General features: G+C 37.9%; 1 long non-coding RNA gene across 2 annotated transcripts in view; it reads left to right on the top strand.

Moving 5' to 3' along the window:
• The window catches only part of LOC121104270, a 255092-nt gene that overhangs the window by 96718 nt on the left and 135921 nt on the right, over nucleotides 1–22453 (top strand). For both annotated transcript variants that reach the window (XR_005836554.1, XR_005836553.1), the window contains exon 3: nucleotides 17619–17661. This is a non-coding gene — a long non-coding RNA (uncharacterized LOC121104270). The remainder of the gene's footprint in view (nucleotides 1–17618; nucleotides 17662–22453) is intronic.

Raw genomic sequence — 22453 nt, 5'->3', positions numbered from 1 at the left:
GCCAAGCGTGGCTGGCTCCATACTCAGCTGGGAGTGTGCTTGAGATTCTCTACTTTTTTTTTTTTTTTAAAGATTTTATTTATTTATTCGACAGAGATAGAGACAGCCAGCGAGAGAGGGAACACAAGCAGGGGGAGTGGGAGAGGAAGAAGCAGGCTCATAGCGGAGGAGCCTGATGTGGGGCTCGATTCCAGAACGCCGGGATCACGCCCTGAGCCAAAGGCAGACGCTTAACCGCTGTGCCACCCAGGCACCCCGAGATTCTCTACTTCTGTCCCTCCCCCGCTCTCTCTTTCTCTCTCTCTCTCTCTCAAATAAATAAATAAATCTTAAAAAAATAAATTCTAAAAAAAAATAACAGTTAAAAGGTGGCCTACTTCTCTGCCTTATTAAATTGAATATATTGTATATAATTTAACATTCCTCTGCTTCTCTCTCTCTCTCCCTCTAACCCTCCACCCCTCCTCATTCTCTCTCTCTCAAAGAAATAAATAAAATCTTTTTTAAAAATAAAGTTTTTAAAAAGTACTTATTAGTAAAAACTGTATTTTAGAAGTAATTAGAATTCGGCATAGATTAGACATTTCAGGAGTCTTCTTTTGTGTAATTTTTGCTTGGCTGAAAAATAACGTGTATCCAAAGGCTACTGAGACAAAGTACGGTCCTTAGTAGGATTCTATTCTTATCTCCACAGTGTTTATTTTACGGGGATATTTCTCACGGAAAGGAATTGGGAAAGATTATATACTCTATGTAGTTAATCACATATTTGTTCTAGTATTTGTGTATTAGCTTGAATTCTTGGCTCCATCTCAGTTTTTATCTGCAGAACAAGAAAAACCAGATTTTTTCTTATTAGAAATTCTTTTGGGAACTTTGTAAGCAACACATTCAATTAAGGATGTGTACAAGGAGATTCATTGGAGTAGACTTTCATAGTTAATGTTTATTGAACACTTACTACTGCCAGCCACTTCCTCACATTTAAACTTTACATTGCAACTATATGAAACAAGTGGCATTACCACCATTTTATAAGATGAAAACTAATGCACAGCGTGGTTTAATGACTGTCCTAAAGATCTCACTGCTAGAGAAGTTGTCTGTTGACCTTTCTTGGTGACTCCCTTTTGTCCACACTAGACATGGATCTTCCTTCAATTCTCTATGTTATCAGTGATATGACGGTGTTGTTTGGAGGTAATCAGGTCTAGGGATGACCAATGGGAAATATAGCATGGTACCAGAAACAGCTTTGATGTCAATGTCACATTTTACCATGACTACAAAATTGTCCTACACCATGGGAAATTTCTTGCTGGTATGTCCTCCATAGAGCCCCAGCACACTTCGTGTGTTCTCACCACAGAGCCAGGGGCTTCTCCCATGTGGAGCCTCTTCGTTCCCAAGCCCCACCTACTCTCCCCAGGCAACCAGGGAAAAACAAAATTCCTTTCACTTTCCTATGCAAGGCAGCTCACCTTTCTTTTTGAAATATCTTCCTCTTTCAGACCATGAATAGATTATTATTTTTCATACCCAAAGAGAGTTTCCAGATATTTTCCTAAATAAAGAGCCATCTCCATCTCTACTGGTATACAGAAATAGCCCTGGATAATGTATTTTTGTTTGAATATTGATATTTGATCTCACTACATCTATTAATATCAAAAATTGAAAAGAACTTGATAATAGGAAACTGGCAAAAGATATGACCATATGATGAATTTTATGCTTAATTTCACAGGAAAATGTTCACTAAACATTATGTGAAAAAAGCAGACTATAAAACACTAATTGAAGTTTGAACGCCTTTTTTTTTTTTTTAAACAGAAGTACTCAGGAACTGTATTATAAATACCAACTATTGTCTGTCATAAACTGTAACACAGAGATCCCCTCTGGGTTTATTGTGATGTGAAAGATCCTTTGCTCTTATTCAAGTTCTCTTCACTGTTGTGCTTCCCTGATAATGCCTTTACTAATAGCTAATAACTACCAAGAACTTAGTCCGGGCCAAATGCAGTTCTACATACTTCATAGGAATTAACTCATTTAAACTCGTTCAAAACAACCAGATGAGGCGTGTACTTCTATTCCCACTTTATAACTGAGTAAACTGAGGCACAGAGAAGTTGAGTACCTGGTTTAATTCATGAAGCAGCCGGGGGTAAAGCCAGATTTGAGCCCAGAAAGTCTAGTTCTGGACCCTATGTTCTCATCTACCAGGCTTGGGTGTTTTTCCTCTTTCCTTTCTTGTTCTCAGATATCATTTCTTCCTGTGTCTATTGGTTCTGCTCCAGTCAACCTCTGCCGTTTCTAATGTGTGCTCCTCTGTTAGGGTAGAATGGCATGCTTAGCATAAACATAGTCTAATTTATTGGATCAATAACCTTCATTTTAGGTGCAGTATTAAATCAATAGTTTCTGGTCAAATGAATGTTTATAATAGCTCCACTGCCTCTCCCATATGGAGAGGGAATAAGTCTTTCGGTGTCGTTCAGAGACCTCTTACTGTTTAATACAGGGATGAGCTGTTTCTATTAGCTGAGTGGCTGGAAGTCAGACCCGTCGGGTAACTGCTGAGGTGATTATATACTTCATGCTCTTCGCTGGTCCACCCGCTACCATCTAAGGAAGAACTCAGAGATAAGGGGGTTAATGGAGCATCTGGTGCTGCCACTGATAAACTTGGAGAAGCCCCAGGCCTGTAAATAATAGATTGGGGGTGGAATGTTTTTTTATTTGGGTCTGGAGAGTCTCTGAGGTGCAGGATGATGGGTGGGGGATTCCCATGCAGCCTGGGGACGCAGAGAGCACACTTGACATTGGGCAGAGTGCTGCCTGCCCTGGTGCATTTCAGTCTGGCCCTAGACAGGAGTCCAGAAGCCCCTCTGCCACCCCGTTGTTTGCTTCCTCAACAGGAGGAGGGGGCAGCCCAGCTGGCAAGAGAGCCGTTCGCCTCACAGGACTTTGTTATGAGGTTATGTTTTCATCCTGTTCCAATCCTGCTTGGCTGGATAGGAGTTTCTTCTCTGTAAGGGCACATCATAAATGTGTCACCACGCAAATTCTCTATAAGAACTGATAATTTTTTATATCTGCCTTCCAACCCTTTAGTAATCAATTTCTCTGAAGTGTTTTGTTGAAGATTTTTTTTTCTTTTTGTATTAAGAGGGATCAGAGGCGGCCGTACAAGTGAAGGTGCTAAGAGGGGGCCAAAATCTCACCGGATTCCAATCGATAAGATCATGTGTGTTGTTGCACCGTAGTTTCCAGAAACAAAATAAATGATAAGAACTAAACTACAACTCCTTGAGCTTGCTTGTGCATGCACTGATTTTCCTTGCAGATCTGTCTGCTTTCTGTCGCTGCAGTAGGAGAGAGGGCCTTGGAGGACAGTGTGAGATGAGGGAGCGGCAAATACCTTCACAGTGAATTGATTGCGTTGTCTTCCCAACTGTTTGACTGTGGAATCCTCTCTCCTCCCCGTTCTACCACTTCTTCCCTTATACAACATTAAACGGTATCCTCTGAGTACATGTGAAAAATTGCAATGTAAGGCCATCCCATAATCTCCCTTAAAAATTATAGGTTCATCTTGACATGTAAAAATTGCCTTATGCTTTGGCAAGATACCATCCTCTGGGTGTTAGGAGAGCTGCCCAGTGGCCCTTTGACTGGGTTGCTTCTGTTATCACAGTACGTCAACCTAGATTTGCCCTGTCACACAAATGTGCTGTCAGGAGCTTAGTTTTGACAGTTTTAGTTATGTGTCTCCTTGTAGCATATTGTCACACATACACTGACAAGAAGAGATGTAGTGTGCTAAATATATATCCCCACAGGAAAAAGAGAGAAGGAGCTCTCGGGGCAAAAACTATAAATTATTTTGAGTTAATCTGTTTTGTGTTGGATTAAGAACCATTTCTACATGATAGGAAAAAAGTTTTCATGTCTAGTTTATAAGAAATGAAGTGTTTTAAACAGAAAACTAAGGAATGATTTGTAACATTGCATGTCTATCCTTTAATTATATACAAATATGTTATAAAATATTAGTGAAAATAGGGATGCCTGCTCTATCAAAGGAGATGACAGTTCTGTGTATTTATGTTTGTTGCTACTCTCAGATGGCGTACAGCTCCAGAAAGATTAAGAATCCTGTGGGGTGCCAGTACAGACACACACTGGTCATCCGGCACACCAGAGGAAGAGGTCAGCTACCTTGGAGAGGTTTGATCTCAAACACAGATTTATAAGGGATACAAGACATATTTAAAAAACAGGTTTCTGCTGGCTCGCTCGGTTGGTAGAACATGAAGCTGTTCAGCTCATGATTGAATTGATGTTGAGATCCCAGGTTTCAGTTCTTAGGCCCACCGTGTATTTTCGGCACCCGTATTCCCACCAATCCCAGCTTGAGTTTCCTCATTTTATTCCTTCTCTTTAGATTATTTTTTATTTCAGAAGCACTCGAAATGACAAAAGCTTAGCCTTCTGAGTGAAGGGTGCATTATCTGATATACCTTCAGTCTAAACACCATAACATAGCTTTCCAAGTAGGTCACGCTTCTAACAAATTCTAAAAAAATCTTTTCCTGATTGGCTTTTCACTCTTTCTCCAACAGAGGATGAAGCTTTAGACATCTGTCCCTTTTTGCTCAGATTGTCCCTTTGGTCTGGGATATCTTGTTGTCCTTATGGTTTTCCTCAACATAGTCTTCCTTTTTAGCCAAATTTACATACCATTCCCTCATTTGTCCCCTCCATGACACAGCTACTTGTCCTCTATCTTATCAAGCAAATGTGCTTATGTTCCTAGAGCTCATTTCCTTCTTTCTTATACTCTTGTTAGCTGACTTCATGTCTATCTTTTTCACCAACTATTCCTCAAGTGCAAGGAATTTTTCTTCTTCACTTCTGTTTCCTGCATAAAGAGTAAATGCTCACTAATTGTTCACATGGATAAAAGATCCTGAAAGAGGGCCAAGCACATGGAAGCACGTGGTATCATTTAATCGTGTAGGAGAGAGTCCAGTAGCTTCTTGTCTGCATGATGCTTCATCTCACGGTGCCTCCACATCTCTGGCTGATTCATCGGTGAAATGGATGCACCTGAAAATAGTATTCTCCTCTCATGGTTTACTTCACTACTATGTTTTTACTATTTTACTCAAGAGTAATTTGAGGACATTCACCATAAAAAAGTATAGTTAAAATAAAACTGAACAACACAAACAATAATAAAACAATAAAAACGAAACTGAAAAACAGCAAAGAAGCATGAAAAGCAAAATGAAACAATAAGAGCTGATTAATAATAGTGGGTTGAGGAAAAAGAAAGCTAGAAAGCATAGCTTCATTTAGGCAATCTCTTGTACATTCTCAGGCAACTCGGTGCACAGTGTCTCTGATATCATTAAACCACTGTTTGTCAAGGCTTTTCTTTGAGGGACTAGGTAATTAGCATAATCAATCAGATGATTAACATAATTAACTAGCATATTCCATAGCATTAATAAAATCAGTTGGACTTTTCAGGACCTGTGTGGGAAACAAACATTGAGAGCTCTAGTAAGTACCTCGAGCAGAGATACTCTGAGCTGATGATGGAACTTCCCAGTCTTGGGTGCTGCTGCTTGGGTCACCTACTCTAGGACGATGGTATTAGATTTGGGTGGAAAGGAGGGCTTGAGCAATGAGTCTGTGATCAGGTGCTCAGGAATCCTTTGGTAGCCACCTGAAGGTCTATAAAAAAGTCTCAGTGGTGTTCTGTGGACATACTACCAGTAAGAACAAGAGGTCACCAAGTGAGAGGGAAGACACGTAAACCACTGACACATACATGGAGCAAAAGGTTTCCTCAACAGTCTAGCTCTAGCCAGGTTAAACACAAGGCAGGATGAAGGTGGGGGGTATTTACAAAGAACTGGTGCAATTTCCCCCACTGGAAGGACTGACGGTAGAGCCAGAACTGAGACATGAGAAACAGAGGTCCTGTTTCTCCGTGCCTGTCTGCTTCACCCTCTCGTCACTTTTAGGTCACTTTTCTCTGCATCTTCATGCAAAAACTACAAATACCAACATGTGGCATTCTCCTCGGTCCCTACATTTAGATGTTCTTAAAAATTCAGTGTCGTCAGGTAAGTGATTAGAGTCCCTGAGTCCTAACTCTAACCTCACAGGAGGGAGGATCTCATTAATCCAGCCTGGCTCAGTATCTACCTAACTGAACAATTTAGGTAAATGGGTCAGAGTCCTAGAGGTTGACTACTAGGAGGGGTTTTAGAGAAAGGGGCAGAGTGTAGGCAGCATTTACAAAGATCTCATTTAACGAATGTAAGACTGACCACATTTGCAGTTAAGTGAAGACCATGTGCAAGCTTTTGTTGCAGGAAGGAAGGCCAACCAGAGCATTTAGAAATCAGCTTTTATTTTCTCTTTGACCATGGGGGGAAATATTTTGTACCTGAATTGAGGCTGTGCTTTGATCATAAGTGACATTACTTAAAAGTACTGAGTCTTGGGGCACCTGGGTGGTTCAGTCGGTTAAGCATCCGACTCTTGATTTCGGCTCAGCTCATGACTTCAGGGTCATGAGAGCGAGCCCCAAGCTGGGCTCTGTGCTCAGTGGGAAATCTGTCTCTCCCTCTCCTTCTGCCCTTAACCCCTCTCAAAGAAAAAAAAAAAAAGAAGAAGAAAAAGAAAGTACTCAGTCTCAGTCACTTCTGTAGAAAGCAAGAGAGTGAAGTTTGAACATACTCGTAAAATTGAAAAGCATGAATAATTGCTTCCATAGTCATTTATGCACACTTATCTTGACAAAAGCAATATCTGAGGACAATTAATGATTTTAATAACAGTTGTCATTAGGGCGCCTGGATGGCTCCATCGGTTAAGCATCTGCCTTCGGCTCTGGTCACGATGCTGGAGTCCCAGATTAAGCCCTGCATCAGGCTCCCTGCTCAGCTGGGGAGTCTGCTTCTCCCTCTCTCTGCTCTCCCCCACCCCTACTTGTGCTCACTCTCCCCCTCTCTCTCGCAAATAAATAAATAGCAGTTAAAAAAATAGCAGTTGTCATTTCTTGCTGTGGACATTAGTCAGTATTTGGCCTTCAGCTATGACGTTATACTCTCAGTCACTGTAATCACTTTTTAAAAAATCCATGTCGACTAAGACATGAATGATATCAATTCTCTTTGAACCGTCAAAAATGACGATAGTTGTGATGGCAGTAGCAATTGGCAGCAGCTACTTCCTTTTCCCCTCCACTCCTTCAGGGCCGCCCAGCAGACTGTTCTCTTCCTTTGTCTCCTTTGGCTCCTTGCCTTTTCCTCTCCCCATGGATCTCTCCCATGGATGCCTGTTCTGTTTTTTAACACTCCTGTAGAGTACTGCATGGGTCCACAATCACAACCTCCGTATTCTCAGCCAGAACAGGGAGCTATGCTTTTTGCTTTATACTTCTAAATGTAGACCTTCATGGAAATGATTAAAATATAAATTGCATTTCTGAGTCAGACCAACTTACAGCAAGCACATTTTAATACTTACTCTGCAATATATTTCTTTCCTTCTTTTATTTTTAAGTCATTATTATTATTATTATTTTTTGCATTGTACGGTGACTTTATTATGCTTTAGTTCTGATGACAGTACTACCAAAATAATAATAGTGTCTGCTCCAGTAATTTAACAGAGTGAAACTTACCACCATCCGTTTTGGAGCATTAATAAAAAGCTCAGTGCTAAGTGAGCCTCAGTGCAGTTGAAAGAAAGGGCATAGACATCAGGTGTGAAAAGGTTACCTCAAAGCAAACTAGGTATTATGACAATTTGAGAATCTAATAGTTATATATTTTCCTTTTTGTATTTCTGTTGTTATAGAAAATATAATGAACCTTTATTATTCCGTTCCTTATTCAGTTTCCAATCTAATTTCAAGTAGCTACATGACGAGAACCTTTTCATACTTCTTTCATATTACCTCAGCTCAGCACACAACAGGTGTTCAATAAATGTTTTTTGAGTGAGCTATATGAACAAATACTTATCCTTGTAAAAAGTTTTCTCGAGTTTTTAATAATATTTGTGAAAGATCAATGTAGGATAGAATGCTGGTTTTTTTTTCCTCTTCCTGTTTCCCTTTCCTTCCTTAATAATTCAGATGAGGTTGGTAAAAGTGTCGATGTCATTGGAAATGGGGAGCCATGGTGGCCCAGAGTGGGATGGCAGTCAGAGGTCTCGCAGGGTAAGAAGGGCTTCTACATATTAAGGGTGGCCCCCCATGGTTAGTCAGAACCTGAAGAAATCCATGTGGTTGGGTGGCCTTCTGTAAGGTAGCAGAATCCAAGCAAGTTGAGGGTGTGTGTGTGGCGGGGGGGAGGGTGTGTGTGTGTAGGATGTGGAGTGGCTGGCTGGCATGCAAAGCAAGGACCCAGTTGGGGTGAGGAGAATATCCAAGCTGGCTTTGAGTCTCTGGAAAGGAAATGGGTGGTGGCAGAGATGGAATATTGGCTATATAGAGAGGAGTTGATTAAATAAACACATATACTAAAGATAATGGGAGTCCGTTTCCCATGGTTGGAAAATGCATTACAAAATAGCGAGAGAGAAGACTAGAACGGACCCTGTAGATTGGATTTGACACTACTGATGTGAATTTATGACTCTCAATATAGATCGAGGAAGATGGATAACTATAAAAATAAATACAGTTATGTATTTAGAAACACACTGAACATTGATATATATGTGTGTTTATGAATGCGCTAAGGGAATATACACACATACATTCCCTAGGTCTGTCTGCTGAGAGTACTCTGGAGCAACCATTCTCCACAAAAAGGATCCAGGACTCTGAGAAATGCCCGTTTCAGGCCCCAGACAGGGAAAGTTGGATAAGCCTGTCATCTTAGGACAAACAAAAGAACTCAAAAGCTTTCTCGGAGGGGTTCCCACTGGCCAAACCAAGTTTAATTCGAGTATCAAAATAATTAGATTATAGCCCATTGATAAAACAGGAAACCACAAATCCATGATGATACAACTAAATGAATGAATAGACAAAAAGCTTGATCAGAAACAGGGTATTCAAACGGTTTCAAAGTACCTTCTCACGAAACAGTTACCAAGCAGTTTGACTTTAGAGAAGCATGGCGGATCCCACGCCAATCAAGTGATCAAAGTGAACAGCATTATCAAAGGGACAAACTGAAATTATGTCCCAATTGTTATATATTAGACGAATAAGTAAATAAATAATAAGGAATTAATACACATAAAATTTGAAGTGTACATAGAATAAAAATCTTATCGATCAATAAAAGCAATAGATGGCAAAACTGATAAATCATTTGCTAAGTTTGGTCAAGAGGGGAAATAACATGAATACTAAAATAGTAATAGAATGTAAGATAAAGGGCTATTAACTGGAGCTGTGGAGATGAACAAGTTTGAACAAAATACTATTTACAGATTTGCACCAATAAAATTGCTATTATTTTTCTTTTTTTAGCAGTTAAATACACTTTTTATTTATTTATGTATTTATATATTTATTTATTATGTTATGTTAGTCACCATACAGTACATCATTAGTTTTTGATGTAGTGTTCCATGATTCATTGTTTACGTACAACAGCCCAGTGATGGGTATTAAGGAGGACATGTATTGCATGGAGCACGGGGTGTTATATGCTATTATTTTTCTAAGAAAATGTAAATTAATAGCAGTGACTCAAAAAGAAGTAGAAATCTAAAACCATCAATAACTGTAGAAGAAATTGAAAGTGTAGTCAGAAATTTCTCTCAAAGGAAAACCTAATGCCAAATGGTTTACTGTAAGTTTTATAAAAATTTTAAAGGAAGAGCTAATTGTCATGTTTTAGAAATTCTTCCAGATGATTAAAAAAGGTGGAAAGCTATCTAATTAATCTTCCAGAGCTAGCTTTAGAGTAATACCAAAACAGTATGATTTTAATGCACAAAAAGGCAAACTTCTAGTAGTATTCTAATTATAAATATAGATGCAAAAATTCAAATAAGGTATTAGCAAAGAAATTGCAGCAGAATATTGACGGTATGAGTAAGTAGGGATTATAACAGGAATTCAGATTTTTCATCAGGAAATCGAATGGAATTCTCTATAGAAACAGATTAAGGGGGCGAATTATATAATTATTTCAGTTGATGCCCTTCAAAAACATTTTATAGAATCTAACACCAATTAACATTAAACACTGTTCACCTGGGACAGAAGAGAAGTTTCTTTTTTTAAAATATTTTATTTATTTATTTGAGAGAGAGAGCACACAAACAGGGGGTGAGGGGGGAGAGGGAGAGGCAGAGGGAGAGGCAGACTCCCCACAGAGACCTGGACATGGGGGTTGATCCCAGGACCTGGAGATCATGACCTCAATGGAAGGCAGATGCTTAACCGACTGAGCCACCTAGGCACACCTGAAAGAGGGAAGTTTCTTAATGTGCTAATGGGTATCCATGGGCTATCTACAGCAAGCATCACAGAAAGTGGTGTAACTTTTGAAGCATTCTTAGTGAGGAATATGATGAAGATGCTATTACTATCCCTCTTCAACACTGTGCTCAAAGACTAAGACCAAACAATAAATTTGATTTAAAAAAAAAAACAAAAAGAAGTAGAAATGAGAACTATCGGAAAGGCAGAGGCAAATGTCATCATATGTAAGTGACACAATAGTCTAAAATAGAAAACCATGAATTTAATGAGCAAGTGTTTAAGACTATTAATGGTTTAAGAGACTGAAACCATTATTAGAGCGAAAAGATCTAGCCTTATGGGAAAGGCCACTGTGAAAGATGCCGCTCTAGTTTTAGTCCCTTTTTGGACAGACGACAAAATTAACTTTATATTGAAAAGCATGATTAAATATTTGTATTGTGTTAACTCAAGTTGTTTTCATAAGAAAGCACTTTGCTATCTTTAGAAATGAAGCTTCTATGGGTTTATGTCATTGGAAAAAAAAGTTTCAAAATGGAAAATAGAATTGGACTGGAATCCAATAAGTTTGTTGTCCCCTCAAAATATCCATTTTCAGATATTCACTTCTCTTTTCAACTCTTTATGGAAAATCATCACAAAAGCAGATTCACATATTCGAATACATACACACTCAATCTATATTTGCAGTGGAGTTCCATTTTCTTTTTATTTAAATGCCCTTCTGAGATACAGAAATTATTATTACTGTCATCATTACTTTCATGCATCATTGAACCCTTTTTGAGTCATTGATCCAAATTTTCAAATAGGGGCATTAACTCAGCATGATACTTACAATAGAAAATATTAAATTCACAATTATAAAAAATATACCACAAATAGTGGAATAATTCATCAGCAGAGACAAAAATGCATTCTGTTAACTGAAGAATAGGCAAGAAGAATTGATCGACACACTTATGGTGCCTACAACAACTTCTCAGAAGGTGGTGATTATTATACATGTAACAAGATTTCTGTAAAAATCAAATTGTTTCACAAGTTTATGAAATTGTTAACATAATTGTTATTTATATAACATAACATAATTGTTCCATTGCTTCTTCTTCTAAAGCTTTCATGTTATCTGAAGACCTCTTGACTGACCCCGAGATGTCTGGAAATCGCACTTCAGGAAACCCTCCTCCACATATTTGAGGAATGAAAGTTGAGGCAACATCTGAGTTAAAATTGTACGGATGTGGAATGGTTAAGAGATGCAGCTCACCATGCATTTATTTCTATGGGTGGAGAGCCTCAAGGCCATTTCCTGGTACAGAGCCTAGAGCTGATACTTTCTTCTCCACATTTGGGAACTTATAACCAAGTGTTCCATAGCTTCCGTGGAGATGATGGTCCTTTAGAAGTCACTGGCGGTGGGAGAGCAGAGCCACATAGAACTTTCTTCCCCAATAAAATCGTCTTTTAAAACTGCCTATATCTTGTCTCCGTTTTCAAAAGGAATACATTAGTCTTCAGTTGAAAGGAAATTGTCCAAAAATAATTTTCAAAGTATTAAGTCTACTTTTTAATGTTATTAGAATAGCCAAGAAATAAACCTGAGTTTATTTAGTATAAACTTGGTGCTTTTAGACAAAGCAAACAAAAACCTTCAAATTGCTTAGGAAAATATTCAAACTGGATGGAGGCTTTAGACGTTCATTTAAGCATGTGGCTTTTGGTTTTTGCATATTGAAAGGACTGGATATGGCAAAGTCAAAAATGTATGCGCATGTGAGTGAATGGAATCAGAGACCTCTCTGGACTATTCCCTTTGCTAACCTTATGTTTTCCTGGCTTTGAAGTGGAAATATCTGGTATTTCCAGCTTGGACTAAATCACAGATTTCTAATGAGTTTCCTTGATATTTGCTCTGACCTGATTCAGGTCAGCTTATTGCTTTTTCTTGCAGTTGAAAAGCAGAGGAACAAGAGGTAAACCTTCTTTTGCTCATTAAGTTTTCAGCGAGTGATCTTAACTCAAGCATTTCTAATTAAAATGTAAAGATCATTAGTATGCGCCATTAACAGAGGTTTGTCTTTCGGCTCAGAATGCTCCCATGGAGGTGCCAGGCGTGCTCCTGCACCCACTGGTCCTAGACAATTGCTGCTCTTGGCAAGGTCTCAGAACAGGCTGGGGTTTCTGTTACCTGAGCTGCTGGTGACAACTGCAACTTATGTCAGGCTCAGGGCAAGTGGAGCCAAGAGTAGAAACAAACTGCAAAGGCAGCTTTTCCTTTTTACTGCCCCCAATTCCCAGCACTGGCATCGCTGAATGAAAAAGAGGCAGAGGCATACGAAAGCTCATAAGAAAGACATTAAATAATATTTTGAAGTTATTTATCACCCCCTCCCTCAAAATTAAGATGTATATTCATATGGTAGTGGATCTCCCCCCCCCCCCATTTAGGGCTTGAGGAATTCAAGTTTTTATGTAATCCACCTCATGCAAAACGTTTTAATGTGTCATGTTTCCCTAAAGAGAAATATTACCTTTGGTTTGAGATTTCAAATAGAGATATTAACTGATTTTTTTTTTTTTTAAAGAGAGGGAGAGAGAGAAAGAATGGGGAGGGGCAGAAGGAGAGGGAGAAAGAGAATTTTAAGCAGGTTGTATACCCAGCATAAAGCCCGATGCAGGGCTCGATCTCACAACCCTGAGATCATGACCTGAGCCGAAATCAGGAGTCGGATGCTTAACTGACTGAGCCACCCAGGCACCCCAGCTGAAAGAAATTTTTAATTGTAATTGCTGAGTTATTTTATTTTGAATATGAAAATTGTGATTAATTGAATCTTTAAAGGCACATAATATGAACAGAAACCAAATGGGAATTTAACCCATAGCTTGTAATATTTATGGCTTATTTTATATATATTATGTTAAAAGACTAAACTGAAGAGACATAATGAACAGCAAGTTAAAACAGAGCTATGGGAATGTCCAATTACTTAGCCTTCATCTTAGGAATATTAATGTAGGGATTTAAGACAATTCAGAAATATGAATAAAATTACTTTGTGTCCTGAACACTCTAGTAATTATATAAAAATGTTTGTTAATTTATTACTTTTATTTGCTTCTCTATATAATCATCTGAACTTCTGACCGTTTCAATTAAGTTACAATATAATTAGTGTTTCTATTAAAGTACTTGGAGTTAATAGAATACAATATTTCTTTCATAATCAAGATTGCTATATTGCCTGGGGTATTTGTGATTTCAAATTTAGTTAGACTCAATGGCAAATACTAATAATTTACATGTATATTTTTATACCTTTCATCTTATTGATTAACCTTTGAACTACTTGAGAAAGAAATATGAGCATTGCCTTTATACCGTGGTTTTATATAAAATTCATCCAAGGTTTAGAACATTTAGAGACTTGAAAAACTCACACTAAGCTGTACAGGAGGAAGAAGACTTATTTCCCTAACATACTTGTAATAGGAAGGTTCTGGGTTTTAATGTGATAAATTAAATGTGTACTCCACAAAAGGCTGTTAATAATTTGAGGGTATCAGGAAAATCATCAATTTACTATGAGATCAAGAAAGAGTTGTAGAAGTAGAATTAAAGTCAAGGAAGAGACATATCACAAATAGCTTTCTTTTATACTGAGAACAGATATTGTTTTTTGTTTAGATGTGGCTATTGGAATATACTGGTATAAGCCCACTTACCACATATTTTTTCAATAGAAATAATTTGTTAGATATAAATCAATGCATTCAATTGTCATAGTTTTATAAGACTTCAAATTTAAGCATTTATAAATCAGAAAAAAATGTTAGATTGCATATTCCACTGTCATCATGGTTCAGATTCAAATACTTGCTCATTTAAAAATATATGTATATGTGTGTGTATAATGACCACGTGCTTCCCTCTTAGATACTGAGTAAGCCCAGTAAGTCAACTCAGACAAACACAAGTAGTCGATTTATCCCAAGCTGATCTTATCAGAGCCTAAAAAACCATAACCATGAGTACAGGGGTTCTCAAACTTGAGTGAGCATCAGAATCACCTAGAGGGCTTATTAAACCCATATTGTTGGGCCCCACTGTCAGCATTTCTAACAAGTTCCCAGGTGATGTTGATGCTGCTATCTGGGGTCACATTTCGAGAACCACATTAGAAGATGCCTCTGAGATTTTAAGAAAAGATTTCTTTGCCTTATTCTAGTTTGTACTTCGGCTTGAATTTTTTTTTTTCTGTGTAATTTATCAGAAAAAAAAATGACCTTAACACTTTATAAAGTCACTGTAAGATGCTGTCTGCCATTATTTTTTCACACTGAGTTTCATATACCAACAAAAATGAATCACATATGTCTAAAATATACATATTTTTATAAATGTATAATATCTATCAAAATACAACTTTATGCTGGATTGGTTTTCATTCTGTTAAACTTCTAAATATCTTAGTGATTTTGAACTTAAAGTTGGAGATGATGGTTAGAAACAGGTTGGAAGTTGGAGGAAAATCTTAGGTAGAGCTGAGTGACCCATCAATGGCTTTAATTCTGTCCTTTTACAGAGACGTTTCAGCATTGAGATGTTCTAAAATCTGAGACTGGTGCTATTTTAAAAAATATACAAGCAGGTGTATGTGAATAGTTCCTTTGAATTGACTCTATGTGTTTGCCTTCCTTTCCCTCATACTACACCCTTTCTGGTCAGTCCTCCTCAACCCAAGCAGACCTTCAAACTTCTTGCCACCAGCACAATCCTAATGTAAGTAAAACCTTGCCTGGCAACTGAGTTGATGGGAGCAGATGTTCGAGGAATAGCTGTGGAACATCTGTTTGAACTGCCCGCCGTTCCCTGCTGAGGGCTGCTGGAGTGTGCAAAGGGTTCACACTCTTTCTCCTTCTCTGACTCCCACATGCCCACACTTGATTAGACATTTAAAAATCAGGGACCATTACAAGGGGAGGCTTCCTAGCAGAGGAGATTTCCCCCAGTCTCTCCCAGAAGTCTGTCTGCTCTCGGTGGGGTGGAGAGAGCCAGGACCATGGGCGTGCCATGGTGTATTATCTCTACATCTTGTATCATCGGGAGCCTGTTTAGGCAAACATTTGAGAATCCAAGTATGTGTTGGAAGACTGCCTCTGATTTTTTTATTTCCAACATGGTTTCGATATTTGGGGTGTGTCAAATTAGAATACATTTCTGAAAGTTCAGCACCCTATATCTGCTGAAAAACTTTTTGATCTTTATTTGATCAGAAACTACAGGGTGTGATGGTAGTGGAATTATAGGTGTATGTATAAGGTATGGAATTAAATTAAGAGGTGGAGCTCATATTCATAGAGGGATCAAGAAAGGTTCAAAAAGCACATGGCATATGAGCAGGTCGAAGCAAATGTGTGTAATTACAACAGCTATAAATGTACCTGTAAAACATTCAAACCGTACATTTTGTGTTTGCATATATAAAGATTTAGTGTATATTGTTCTGAAACATTCTCTTTGGCTTAAAAGTGTATCTTGGACATTTTTCGAACTTGGTAGATACAGATATACTTCATTCATTTTAATAGTGGTTCCATTTTTTTGTTGTATGTTTGAATTCTAATTGATTTAACCAACCTCCTGTTGGTGGACTTTTATTGTCTTCAATTGATTACCACAACAAATGATATTATAATGAATGTGTGTATGTGTGTATGGGCGCCTTTATACATATGTAGGAGTATTTTTATAAGATAGATTCCTCAAAACTAATATTTCTGGGTTGATATGTATGCATATTCAGAATTTTAAGTTATTGTCTAATTGCCCTTTAAGTCCTTAGGCCAATTTAGAATTTCACAGGCAACATTTGAGAATGACTTTTTTTACTTCCTCATTTATTAATAAGATATTATAATAACTGATTAGTATAGATTAGATATCTCAATGTACATTTATCTGATTATCATTGAGCTTGTCATCTTCTTTGATGTTTATTAGTTATTTGCTTTTTTCCATGAATTTCCTCATTGTGCATGCTTATTATAAAATTTATTTTCCTAAACAATATTCTAATATTGTTATAATGTAGTTTTGTTTTCCATTTATACCATTGAACCTCTGGATTTTAGTTTTGATTAAGGCATGAGGCAGGGGTCTATGTTTATTAATTTTCCAAGTAATTAACAAATTTTAAAATACTAGTTATGGACTAAATAATTAACCTACTGATTTGAATTACCATCTTTATAATATTAAAAAAATCATCTTATACCTATGTCACTATCTGGATTCTCTTCCATTCCATCTGAACAAGAAATGTCATTGTTGGTCAATCTTCTGTCTGGCAGGGATTATAAAGAGTGAAATTCTCCACAGAAGAAATAGGATATACAAAGAGCCAGAAGTATGGGCAGTGTGCTTTGTAAAATGCAAAATTTTAGAGTAGTTGTAGCCTTAAATTTATGCACAAAGTTTACAAACCTCACTGGAAAGTCCATAGCAAAATCAATGAAAAAATTTTCATAAATAGAACACCAGTCTCCAACAGAAGCATAATATTCATCCATTCCAATTTGTTTTAGATCATTCATGCTTGGACTTATTTTAGCTCTTTGTTAGTTTTTATAGAAAGCCAATATGTTTAATGCAGTTTTTTAAAAAGATTTTTTTATTTGAGAGAGAGAGAACGCGCACACACGTGAGTGCAAGTGCGAGTTGAGGGGGGGAGGGGCAGAGAGAGAGAGGGAGAGAGAGACTCTCAACCAGACTCCTCGCTGAGCGTGGAGCCCCATGTGGGGCTTGTCCCAGGGCTCGATCTCAGGATCCTAAGGTCATGACCTGAATGGAAATCAAGAGTCGATGCTTAACTGACTGAGCCACCCCGGGGCCCCTAAATGCAGTGTTGTCAGAAGGCTTTACCTGTAACACATTATTGTTAGCTTTCAAAGGTAAACATTTTTTATCCTTAATATTTCTGCAGTTTCCACCTCTCTCCTTGGGAAGAAGAAATGCTGAGAAAAAAATGTTCTAGGATTTCAGTGTTTGCATGTAATCTCCCTGAATTTTAGTTACAATTTTCTGATGAGGAAACTCTTTCCAAACTTATCTTTTTCCTTCTTTTTTTAGTGGCCCAAGAAGAACTAAACATAAGATCATGTGACAGTGGGAGGTAAGATATAAATGTACAGAAATTATGTGTTGCTGTCTTTGTCATTAATTTTTTATCCTTAATGTTGGCTTTTCATAAAGCAAATGCAAACATAGTGTCCTGCATGCTGAAACATGTCCAAATGTTGCTTTTTGTAACTAGATCTTCCCATCATGGTTATCAGCCCTAATTCAAATAAATAAGCAGAACCCCAAACCTACTTTTTTCATGGTTAGATCACCATTTTCTTTTTACTTTCTCTTTTTCTATTTTTCTCCTGTCAGGTATCCAGATAGCTGAAGGCAAGGAAAACACCTTCAAAAGTTATTTTTACTTAAATCAGCATCACTTCCAAGGTTTAATCATTAAAATGTAATTAAAGTGTCATAATGCTCATTTTAAAATTGCTGATTCAAATTTACACATTGCAATGTAATCTAAGTTTTTCTGAAACATCATGCCTCCCTACAGGAAACAAAACCCTCCAACATTATTTAAGGTTTACTAATAAAATCAGCACACTATGCTACAACTCCAAAACATTCACTGAAAGAAATTTAAGTTTCTTTTTTGTTAAAAAGTTAAATGGTTAAGGATTTCCTTCCTAGTATCACAGGTATGGTACACAGATTAGTGGGAAAATAGAAAATGTGAGAGAAGGCTCTTTGTAATGATTGGTAGCTCCAAAGCCCTACACTGGAACACCATGTAAATATGCCAAATTGACTATTACAGAAATAGACAACTTGTGGAATTTTGGACATTTTCCACACTCATTCGTGCCAGACCCTGGAGGGGGTGGGCAGTCTAGTCCGGGAACAAGTAAACAAGTCGATAGAAAAACTGATCATTGGAAAGCCTGACCTTTGAACAATGGCGTGTCTGAACTCTCCAAAGGGTCAACTTGGGTTTGGCAGATATTTCAGTTGTCCCTGTGGCATGCAACCTCAGGTACTGATCAAAGTGCTCTGTTTTTGATATCTAGAAGTTCAACTTCAGGGATGGTGCCAAAGGTTTTGGCGTCATGGTGTATGGAGTGTATTCATTGGTATCTCTGGCTCAAGAAATTCTACTGTTGTCCTGAAGAATCTGCTTCTTTCCCCACTTTTCATATTTCTGGAAAAAACAACAAAAAACCTGTGACTCGTTTCTTTACAGAAACTATTGGGATTTTCTATGTGTTTGTTTGCTAGTCGACTTGGAAAAGAATCAGAGAGTGGCCCTCTCGGTACTGAGGTGCTTGGACGGCCCTGGGGAGACAATGGTACAGTTGAAATAAAAAACTATAAAAAGTCTTCCTGAGGACCACTAAAATGAGCCCCGAATAGTTGAGCTGCAGATTATATTGAAGGCTTGGGGGCATCTGACACTTGCTTTTCACCTTACTCTTTATAAAAGGAAGGTGAACAGGCTGTGATGTTTCTGGTTTTCTGGAAAAGTATTAGAGCCTTGTTAATTATGGTAGAGTGAACATGGCAGGAAAAGGAAAAATATAATTTTAAGTATAATGGTGCATGCTGGAAACACAGATTGGCAAGCATATGGGGTTCTGGCATCTGGACAGAAGCCTTCGTAACCATCTGCTTCTCAGAGGTTATTTTGGCAATTTTTGTAGCAATTCCAGTGATTTGCAGGTCTGGGCTAAGGATTTTTTTTATGATTTTCTTTACTTTTATTTTATTAAGCCCCAAATTATTATTATTTTTTCTCCTTCTTCTCCTTCTCCTTCTTCTCCTTCTTCTTCTTCTTTTTATAGAGAACAAACTAACGGTTACCAAAGGGGAGGTGGATGGGGGAGATGGGTTAAATAGGTGATGGGGATTAAGCAGTGCATTTGTGATGAGCACAGGGTGTTGTATGGAAGTGCTAGATCACTACATTTGAAATTAATATTGCACTGTATGTTGACTAACTGGAATTTAAATAAAAACTTTAAAAAAGGAATAATTTGGGCTAAGGATTTTTAGCAAGGAGCTAAAAAAGGCACAGGTATATAGAAGCAGTTACTGGGTCTTCTGTCTGTATGTTCATTTCATTGTTGTGGGTGATAAGTCATCTTAAAATGGTCTGTGTGCCAGTATTTCATTGTGATGGCAGCAGAAATCCCTTCGTGCTAATATTTTTTTCTCAATTTTATTCACCAAGTGACATTTTTTGCCTTCAGAATAAATCTAGTATGTTGCCTCCCCTGGCTGTGAGATGTGAGGAATATGTGAAGGTACTCATGTTTTTGTGTTCTCTGCTGCTGGTCCTGAAATGCAGGGACCCAACTGGCAACCTCCAGCTCTCCTTGACTTTCTCATTCTACCAAACATGCCCCAGAATTTTGAGAGTTACAGTTTTTAGTAGTTAGTGTGGTGTCATGGGCTACTCTAATAAGAACTCACATGCACAGAAAGTCATTCAACTCAGGACCATTGCGGTTAATGATAAAGCAACATATTGACAAGCATGATGCATTATGGGTTGAATCTTAATTTCAGTTTTTTATCATAAATATATTATTTATTGCGTATTTACATTAATTATATCACATAATGGGATATATGTTTTAAATGTAAAAGATTGTTGATACAAGGATGTGAACAGAAGGGTTTGTGGGTGAGAATGAAAATGGGGTAGCTCTCTGAGGACCACTTGGCAGTGTTCTAGGACTGCCCACCACCTCCTCATTCCTCCTATAGGACTCTATTCTATTTTGTAAAATACTGTCACATACTCATAAGGTCAAATATGTTAGTTGCAAGATTATTTGTGATGGACAAAAATTGAAAGCGATCTAAATGTCAGTCAATAGGCAAATGGCTTTATTTTGGAAATGCTAAACTATGGAATATCGCATAGCTATTTAACAAAGTGACATAGATCTACAAGAACTGACATGGAAAGGTGTCCATGATCTATATTTAAGGTTTTTTTTTTAAACTTACTTTGGAAGAGTATGTACAACATACTCCTATTTTTTTAATAAAAAATATATATACTTATTTAAATGTGTAAACAAATAGAAGGTGTGTGTTATCCACTGAATATATCTCCCCGAAATTCATATGTTAAAGCCCTACTCTCCAATGTGATAGTATTTGAAGCTGGGGCCTTTGGGAGGTAATTACATTTAGATGATGTTCGGAGGGTTGTCACAGTGGGATTAATGTCCTTATGAGAAGAGGAAGAGACCAGAGCTCATTCTCCCCGCCATGTGAGGAAAAGTGAGAAGGCAGCCATCTGCAAAACAGGNNAAGAGCTCTCACCAAAACCCAGCCATGCTGGCACCCTGATCTCAGACTTCCCAGCCTCCAGAACTGTGAGAAATAAATATCTATTGTTCAAGGCACCTGGTCTATGGTATTTTGTTAAGGCAGCTCAGATTAAGATAATGCAGAAAGTTCCAAGTAGACTCTAAATATTACATGATTACCTCCAAGGGAAGATGAGGTGGGCAGATGGAGAAATTCTTCCTTTTTCAATATACATACTTCTTCGTTGTTTGACTCTTTAAGTATGCATTATTTTTGTAGTTGAAGAATGAGAGGGAGGAGAGAATGAGGAAGGAAGGAAGGAAGGAAGGAAGGAAGGAAGGAAGGAAGGAAGAGGGGAGGGGGGGAGGGAAGGAAGGAAGGAAGGAAGGAAGGAAGGAAGGAAGGAAGGAAGGAAGGAAGGAAAAAACAATCAATGTGAAGTCCCAAAGTCCATGTTGCATAGTCAGAAGTTATTCTGTTTACCTATTTGTAGAATATTAAATTAAAAATTTCTCAGGCTGGGGCGCCTGGGTGGCACAGCAGTTAAGTGTCTGCCTTCGGCTCAGGGCGTGATCTCAGCGTTCTGGGATCGAGCCCCACATCAGGCTCCTCCGCTATGAGCCTGCTTCTTCGTCTCCCACTCCCCCTGCTTGTGTTCCCTCTCTCGCTGGCTGTCTCTATCTCTGTCGAATAAATAAATAAAAATCTTTATAAAAAAAAAATTTCTCAGGCTACATCTTCCTCAGACGACCTTAAGGATGAAACCATCTCTCACATCCTTAGTTCTTCTTATGAGGTAAATGGGCTTTGTGGAAGAGCATGTTGCATTTTGTAAAATGTTTTCGAATATATTGTTGAGGAAGACTTAAAATGGGAAATTTGGTTGGAATTGGACTGAGTCCCCTTTTAAGGAATTGGGTTCTATTCATGCTTCTCTTGTCTATTATGTCTCTCCTTTTTCCTTCTAAATTAGGCTTTTGTGGAGCCCTTTGACACATGACATTTTTTAATCTATTAAGCAGAGTCAGCAGTGATAACGTGCTCCCTTTTGTCTCAAAATGTTCGGCTTTAATTTTCCTCCTGGACTATATGTAGGTAATTTAATTTTGGTTTTGATCTTGTGAGAAATTCCAAGGAATACCATTGGTTCAAAGACTTCAGGAGATCCTGGATCCTCAGAAGGCTTTTCGGGATTTTGGTGGATGCTGTAAATGAATCATCTTTGAGTTGGTCTGCAGATCAAAATAACCTGGAAACTTGAAAGAAAGTAAAACAAATCAAAATGTCAGACCCTAACTCAAATCTACAAATCGTAATTTTGAGGGGATGCTGTACAGAAATCTATTTTCATCAAACTTACTTAAATAATTTCTGTGTATCTGGTCCTACATTAGCTGCTGGTTGACTTTTGGGGATGAATCATCTGCTATTTATCACAATAGCCTATGAATGAGCTCACAAAAACACACATCTCCAACTACTCAGTGAAGGTCATATTTATGATGTAAGCTTTGTCCCTACAATATGCCTATTGCTTATCATGGTATGTAGGGGTTATGAGTAAGAGAGATCCA

The sequence above is a fragment of the Ursus maritimus genome, unplaced genomic scaffold (genome assembly GCF_017311325.1).
Source record: "Ursus maritimus isolate PB19 unplaced genomic scaffold, ASM1731132v1 scaffold_20, whole genome shotgun sequence".
Classification (NCBI taxonomy): domain Eukaryota; kingdom Metazoa; phylum Chordata; class Mammalia; order Carnivora; family Ursidae; genus Ursus; species Ursus maritimus.
The sequence above is the reverse complement of the archived record's forward strand: the minus strand, read 5'-3'. Positions and strand labels throughout refer to the sequence as shown.